Source organism: Miscanthus floridulus, chromosome 14 (assembly GCF_019320115.1).
Source record: "Miscanthus floridulus cultivar M001 chromosome 14, ASM1932011v1, whole genome shotgun sequence".
Classification (NCBI taxonomy): Eukaryota; Viridiplantae; Streptophyta; class Magnoliopsida; order Poales; family Poaceae; genus Miscanthus; species Miscanthus floridulus.
This window is the reverse complement of record NC_089593.1, coordinates 86,720,569-86,727,353: the sequence shown is the minus strand read 5'-3', so window position 1 is coordinate 86,727,353 and position 6,785 is coordinate 86,720,569. Positions and strand designations below refer to the sequence as shown.

General features: G+C 49.9%; 1 non-coding gene across 1 annotated transcript; it reads right to left on the bottom strand.

The window, feature by feature from the left end:
• Positions 1–6,403: 6,403 nt before the first annotated feature.
• Positions 6,404–6,510, bottom strand: LOC136506226 (small nucleolar RNA R71). The gene has a single exon (XR_010771449.1). It is a non-coding gene; the product is annotated as a small nucleolar RNA R71 (small nucleolar RNA).
• Positions 6,511–6,785: the final 275 nt, after the last annotated feature.

Below are 6,785 nucleotides of genomic sequence, written 5' to 3'. Positions count from 1 at the left end.
TTGAACTTGCTTTCTTCCCTTTTTGCATTCGAAGGTGCTTATGCAATCTAACCCTTTCGTTCATTAAGACCGTAGGGCCCGAGGTGTATAAGAGGGAAGTTTCGATTATGTTGGTTGCTGCTTGGTTGTGCGTTGTGTGATGTGTTGTGTGTGAAAATTGATCTGTCCCCTTAGTGGGGTGCCCTACCCTCCCTTTTATAGACCAAGGGGGAGCAGGGATTACAGATGGGAGAAAGAGGAAAAACCAGAGGTAGAAAAGGTTCTTCAAAGGTGTAGGGTCTTCCTTTTCCCTTGACCTACCCTGCTGACATGGTAGACGGTGCCTGGGATAGCACATTCGCTGATCCTCATAGGGCCATGCTTTGGCTTCGTTCAGCAAGTGGTTATGTCCCATCCTATTTCGGCAGACGGTGCGGCGTGCCAGGGTGCTGAGCCGTGACCCTACGGGGAGCAGATGGGGAAGTGACCATACGTCCATCACTATAGATGATATGAGTTCCCTCCTAGATTGTAGTGGTTATCGTATGTTTATGTTAGGATCCACGTCCAAGGGCTGATGGCGGCGCCCACAACACTGTAAGATGAAAGTTGGCGCCTACAACACTATTTGGGCTCTGTCATGCCTTGAAGGGCTTAAAGCGCCCGTCACGTCATATCCTGACGGTACTTGCCCGTAGGCGTGCAGGGTATGGTCCTCGGTACTGCGGTTGACTTGAGTGTCCTGTCTTACCCTATGCTCATCATTATGAAGGAGCAGGGCATAGATGTTAGGCGAGGCAGAGCCAGCCCTCAAACGTCAGGCGAGGCAAAGCTTTCCCTCAAACATCGGGCAAGTTGGAGTCCAACCCTCGGGGGTCGAGCGAGGCGGAGCCCTGCCATTGGACATCGAGTGAGGCGAAGCTTGCCCCTAGACATCGGGCGAGGCAGAGCCAGCCCTGGATATCGGGCGAGGCAGAGCCCTACCCTCAGACGTCGGGTGAGGCGGAGCTTGGCCCTAGACGTCAGGCGAGGCGGAGCCCTGCCCTCGGACATCGGGTGAGGTAGAGCCTGCCCTTAGATGTTGAGCGAGGTAGAGCCAGACCAAAACGTCGGGCGAGGCGGAGCCCTACCCTCGGATGTCGGGCGAGGTAGAGCCAATCTTTAGTCATTTGGGCAAGAAGTATAGCTACGTTTTTGTCTGTTCAGAACTATTAACGTCTGACGGTTATTAACTCCTCCTCTTTGGGTACCCTAGTATTATGTCCTGACACCTAGCACCCTTCTAATGCCCCGCTGCCACTGGTGGTTTCACCAGCCACACACCGAGATTGAGAGGAGGGATGGAGAAGGGAGGAGGGGAGGAGAAGGAGGATGACCGAGCCGAGCCTGTTGGAGTCGTCCGAGCTTGTCGGAGAAGAAGACAGCGCCCTGATCGTCTTCTTCGCCGTAGCTGCTCGGCACAACACTGCACCACCTCACCATGGCCTCAACTCACCACTACACCACCATCCTACCAACCCTGCCACCATGGTGATCCCCCGATATCGCTCTCCCGTGCTCGCCACCATGGACGTGTCAAGCCACACCACCGTGTTCTCCCCCTTAGGAGGGCTAAAGGCCGCCCTTTTCGCTGATATGGTGCACCGCACACACGCACACATGTACACAGCCAAGGACTCAGCCTTACTGAGCCTTGGATGCTCAGGAACATTGGTCTTCCCTCGTCGCACACCGCATGGTCTCCATGGCCAAGGCCACCCTTGGTGTCGCCATGTTCTGGCCGCCTCGGGCTAGAAGAGGTAGGACGAGCGCCTTGGTGAGCTTCGCCTCACTACAGGACATGACATGCGCTAGGTTGAAGGAAAAGGAGACCCTCAGGAGTCGTTGGTCGTGTTCTGCCTCACTGGAGCCATGTGCCTCCCATGCTATCGTCGTGATCTCACCGATCCCGGCCACCTCGCGATGGAAGGAGGGTCTAATGAGGTTCGTCATCACCCTGTGAACCTCGTCATGTAGCTAGATGAATGGAAAGCTCCCGCCTTGCCCTAGTTTGATGTATCCACGAGCTTGCTAGAGTTCCGCTACGTGCCTTGTCATGGTGTAGACTCTGCCATGCTATATGGTCGCCATCGTCGAGTCGACCGGCCTCCCTGTGATCCCAATCGAGGGAAAAGATCCACTTTTGGCCCATATTGCAGCCGTACCGCCTCGCCATCGTCCACCATTATTGTCGTGGCCCACCCCGGTCAAGCCCGTGACGTCACATTCGAAGCTGCTGATGTGTTCACCGGAGCGCGGGGAAGCCAGTGAAGCTCGTTGGAGCTATCCCGACACACCGTAGGGACCCACCGTTGAAACCATGCCACCGTCGTCAGCCGTCGAGCCTACGCCGGGTGCTAGAGCCACCAAGGCACTGCCTTTTGCCCACCAATGAGCTCACCATGAGCTCGTGAAGCCATAGAGCCTTCTAGCAACCCTGCCGAACCACCCTAGAGCGAGAATGGCCAAGCTCGCCGGCGACGAGAGCGCCACCGCGAGAAATATATGAGAGGGGAGGCAGCCGCACCCCTTCGCCTGGACCCACGTGCACCCGGCGCACCATGAGCCGAAGGGAAAAGAGGGAAAGGTGGACATGGTCCACCGTAGACTATGCTTGCGGTCCACGGACCCGCATGGCAGCATCCACCATGGACTAGCCCCCGTGGACCGAGCCTAGTAGCGGCCCACTTGCGCCATGTGGCTACCTGCGCGTCTGACATGTGTCTGGGCCGGCTCATCCTAGACCTGCCCAACCCAGCCCATATCCGGCCCACTGAGCCTAGTCAAGGCCTAGTCAACATTAATCGTTGACCGATCAACGCTGACCGTTGACTTGGCCCACTTGTCAGCGACTAGATCCGCCTCACCAAATCGAAAGCTCCACGTGTCAGCACCAGGATTTTCCATTTCTTTTTATTTTTTTTAGAAAATGATTTAAACTTAGAAAATTCATACAACCTCAGAAAAATACGAAACCAGTGCCCAATTTTTTCTAAAAATGAGCTCTATGTCATAGGCTTGTGTTTGAATGCATTTGGATCTTTTGGATTTATGTTGCTTCTTTGTGACCATCTTTAGGAGCCACTTATCATGGCTATATGTCTCGTTTGATAGACCCGGAGGAGCCATGAACTGAGGAGCACGACCCTGACTACAATGAGGAGCTTGGAGATGACCTGCCAGGTGCCACGTCCCACCCAACCTCATAGAATCCAATTAGACATACTACAATGTAGATGCTAGTGCTTTACTTTTATGCAAATGATTTGTGATAGGTTGCATGGTAGAATTGCTTGTTAGCCATTACCTTGTCGCAACCTATACCCCTACACGCCTGTTGTTAGGTTAGACGCTCGCTTACTTACTTGCTACTACTTCTACTACGCATTATATCTGTGATGTGATGCTTGATGGGGGATTGTATGTGAGTGGTTAAGGCACTAGGTGCCGATAATATGGTAACAACCAGGGAGATCTTGGAATGTCTTTTGGGTGTGTGGTGAGGGTAGAGTCGATCAGGCAGGATCTTACGACGAGTCATTGGATGAGTCTTGCCAGGGGGTGCGACCTGGGCATCCCCTACAAGTGGTACATGTGGCGGGTGCATGTGAGATGAGGAGATCTTGGGGTGGAGTGTCTTTGTGGGATAAAGCCTCAGGATGGAGGTGCCATCGAGGCATGGGGTGTCGGTTATCCCCTTTGAGAATATATCATGTCTGGTCCCCCTAAGGACTGGTATGTCGAGAGAACTGGATCATAGGACCCTACGTGCACACCACTCGTCCTTGAATGGGTGGGGGATGGATGTTGACTAGCTAGGACGGTGCCACTACTACTAGGTTAGAAGTGGATAGTGTAGGGAGGTACGAGCGTTTGGCCCACACCCTCCAAAGATAGCGTAGTGACCTCTGGGGCCCGGTACTACGTCTCATAGTCTCAGCGTTTCGGTGGACTCTAGGGTGGCCCAGGGCTGAGTGGTAGGGTGGCATCACACTGGTTGGAAGGTAGCTCGGTATCAGCCTAGGCGGCGCACCACCGACGATGGTGATCTTGTGGTTCAGATGTACATGCTCTATAGAGTTGATCGATTTGTACATATAGCCACGTCCTTAGATATGGACATTCCTATGACCTACGCTTCCCTTGATTAGTGAGTGGAGTCCTTTCTTCTCTCCCCCTGGGTTCTTGTGTTGGTTTCTGGCTTTGGCCGATGAGGCAAGGTATGAGCGGGAGTCATCCTTGTCGCCTAGAGAGTGTGAGAGTGGTGAGATGTTTGTGATGGGATGGGAGAACGTGTGGATGACATGGGTTAAAACTTGATGAATTATTATTATTAAAACTTGACATACTCGCATAGGAAACTACAGCCACAAATAGGTCTTTTGCTCTACCCTTGCATTACACTACCATAAAGCAAACACAAAGCATAGGGTGGGAGCCAGAGGCCAGGACAAATCGTACTGATAATTGTTTGATAGGTTCTGAGCCCGAGTACGACTACTAGGGAGACGATTGGGAGGATTAGAGGTCTTGTTCCTATGCTCAAGTTTGGTTGAGAAGATGGAGTCGACGTCTGATGCCTTTCTACTTGATGTTGTTCTAGATGTTCCATGCTCTGAGTGATTCAGCCAAGTAGCGATGTAATAATGAGTAAACCTTGCTATTTGTACTCTCTAAAATAGGTATTCGATGTATGACTGTGATATCGACTGTTACTTCGAATCAGTGGATTTCCCTTCGAGGAAATCAGGATCATTTCATGGCTCCTTCGAAGAAGAGTGACATCTTGGTATGAATAATACTATGAGGAGTTCTTCCATAGTCATGCTCTCATATCATTTATATAGTAGTGCATATGAACTAGAGTATAGTTGTCTTGTTATAATCACGATATATGAACTAGCATATAGTTTGTGTGTTATGATCTTAACATGTTCAACTTCATGCTTAATCATTCATATGGTTTGTATGAGTAGTAGTAGGGTTAAGTTAAGGTGGCGATTTGTCATTCCTTCGGGTTTGCCCATATCATTTACCTATCGATCCGTAGGGTCAGGGACCCGGGGGGATATGCATAGTTTCTTTGTACACGGGCGTGGTGCTCGAGTGCACGGGAACCTTCGAATATGACGGTGCCCCCCGGTTGAGGGGTAGGCGACAGGTGGTGACAACCATGTCTGTCCCTTGTAATCTAGCACATTCGGGGATCGTGTAGGAGTTTTAAAGTCTCTCGCGCCTAGTTCTAACTGTAATCATATAACTTGTATGATCATTAATATTTCTTTGCACGACTATATTTGACCATGCTGGCTCCACTTAGGAACATTCATTTATTCTTTGTTTTCCTTTTATCCTTAAGGTTGGCTCAGATGTGTGTCCACTATCCTTGAAATACCATTTTTACCCCTATTATGAACTACGGGTTTACTAATGTAAGTATGTAATCTTGTTCATGCTCATGTTAGACTCTAATACCTTGCCCTCCTTTGGGAAAATATAAATAACGATACCCTGAATACTTCTGGGTAAAATGCTATAATAATAGATCTGTGCACTTGCGGATATTTCTGTAATCGTTAAGAACTATCGTAGTTGATGTTTCTTGGTGGCATCACTAAGGTTAACTCAATCTTAGTGATGGTGCTAAGAAATACCAACAGGCATTTCTGGCGCCATTGCCGATGATGGACTTAAAACCTCCACACTTGGTGATTGCGCTAAGAAATGCCAACAAGCATTTCTGGCGCTGTTGTCAGGGAGAGCATAGGTTTAAAGAATCTAGTAGGATATGATCATGAGCACATGCATGTAATGGTAGCCATGGTTTATGTAGGCTAATTCTGCTTGTTTTCTTCCTGTTGTGGATGAAAATAGGATAGTGTATGAGTGGTTTTGATCTGCCGAACAACTACACCGATAATCCGAAGGCACTCCTAAGGAAGAGCCGGTCTCGTACTGCTTCTTCTGCTGCAACTCCATCGGTAGTTGAACCAGTCACCCCTGTACCATCTGCTACTACCAAAATGGCAAAGTCACTCCGCAACTACTCCACCCCTGCTGTTGCCAACGTGCCCATTGGGCCCGTTGTCAACATAGGTACAGGAAACTTTGAGTTGCACACTGGCCTGATCATAATGGTACCGGCAAACCAATTCAGTGGTTTGCCTAGCGAGGACATGAACGCACACCTACAACACTCCTAGAGCTGTGCAACATAATCGTCATCAAAGACGTTGCACCAGCTAGCATCAAGGTCCGTCTGTTTCCCTTCTCCCTCGTGGGGAAGGTGAAATAGTGGTTCTATAAAGAAAAGGAAGCTGTCAATACATGGGACAAATGTTCTGCGGTGTTCCTCACAAAAAATTTCCTCATGGGCAAAACCAATGCCCTGAGGAGGAAAATTTCAAATTTCCAGTAGATTTCAATGGAATCCATCCCCGAGGCATGGGAGAGGCTACAGGATTATATCCAAGCATGTCCACACCACGGGATGGAAAACTAGCTCATGCTCTAGAATTTCTATGAAGGGCTCATGCCCATGTCAAAGGGGCACGTAGATGCCGCTGTTGGAGGAGCATTTCTCTCCCTGACCATCATTGATGCCACGGCTCTCATCAAGAAGATGGTGGCCAATCAGAGTTGGGGAGAGGAGCATAAACAACAAAAAGACATGCATACCATGAAGGAGGTGGATATGCTTGCTGCAAAAATAGATCTATTACTCTCAAGACTGAACAAAAGGGCCCACCAAAAGGAAGCAATGAAGG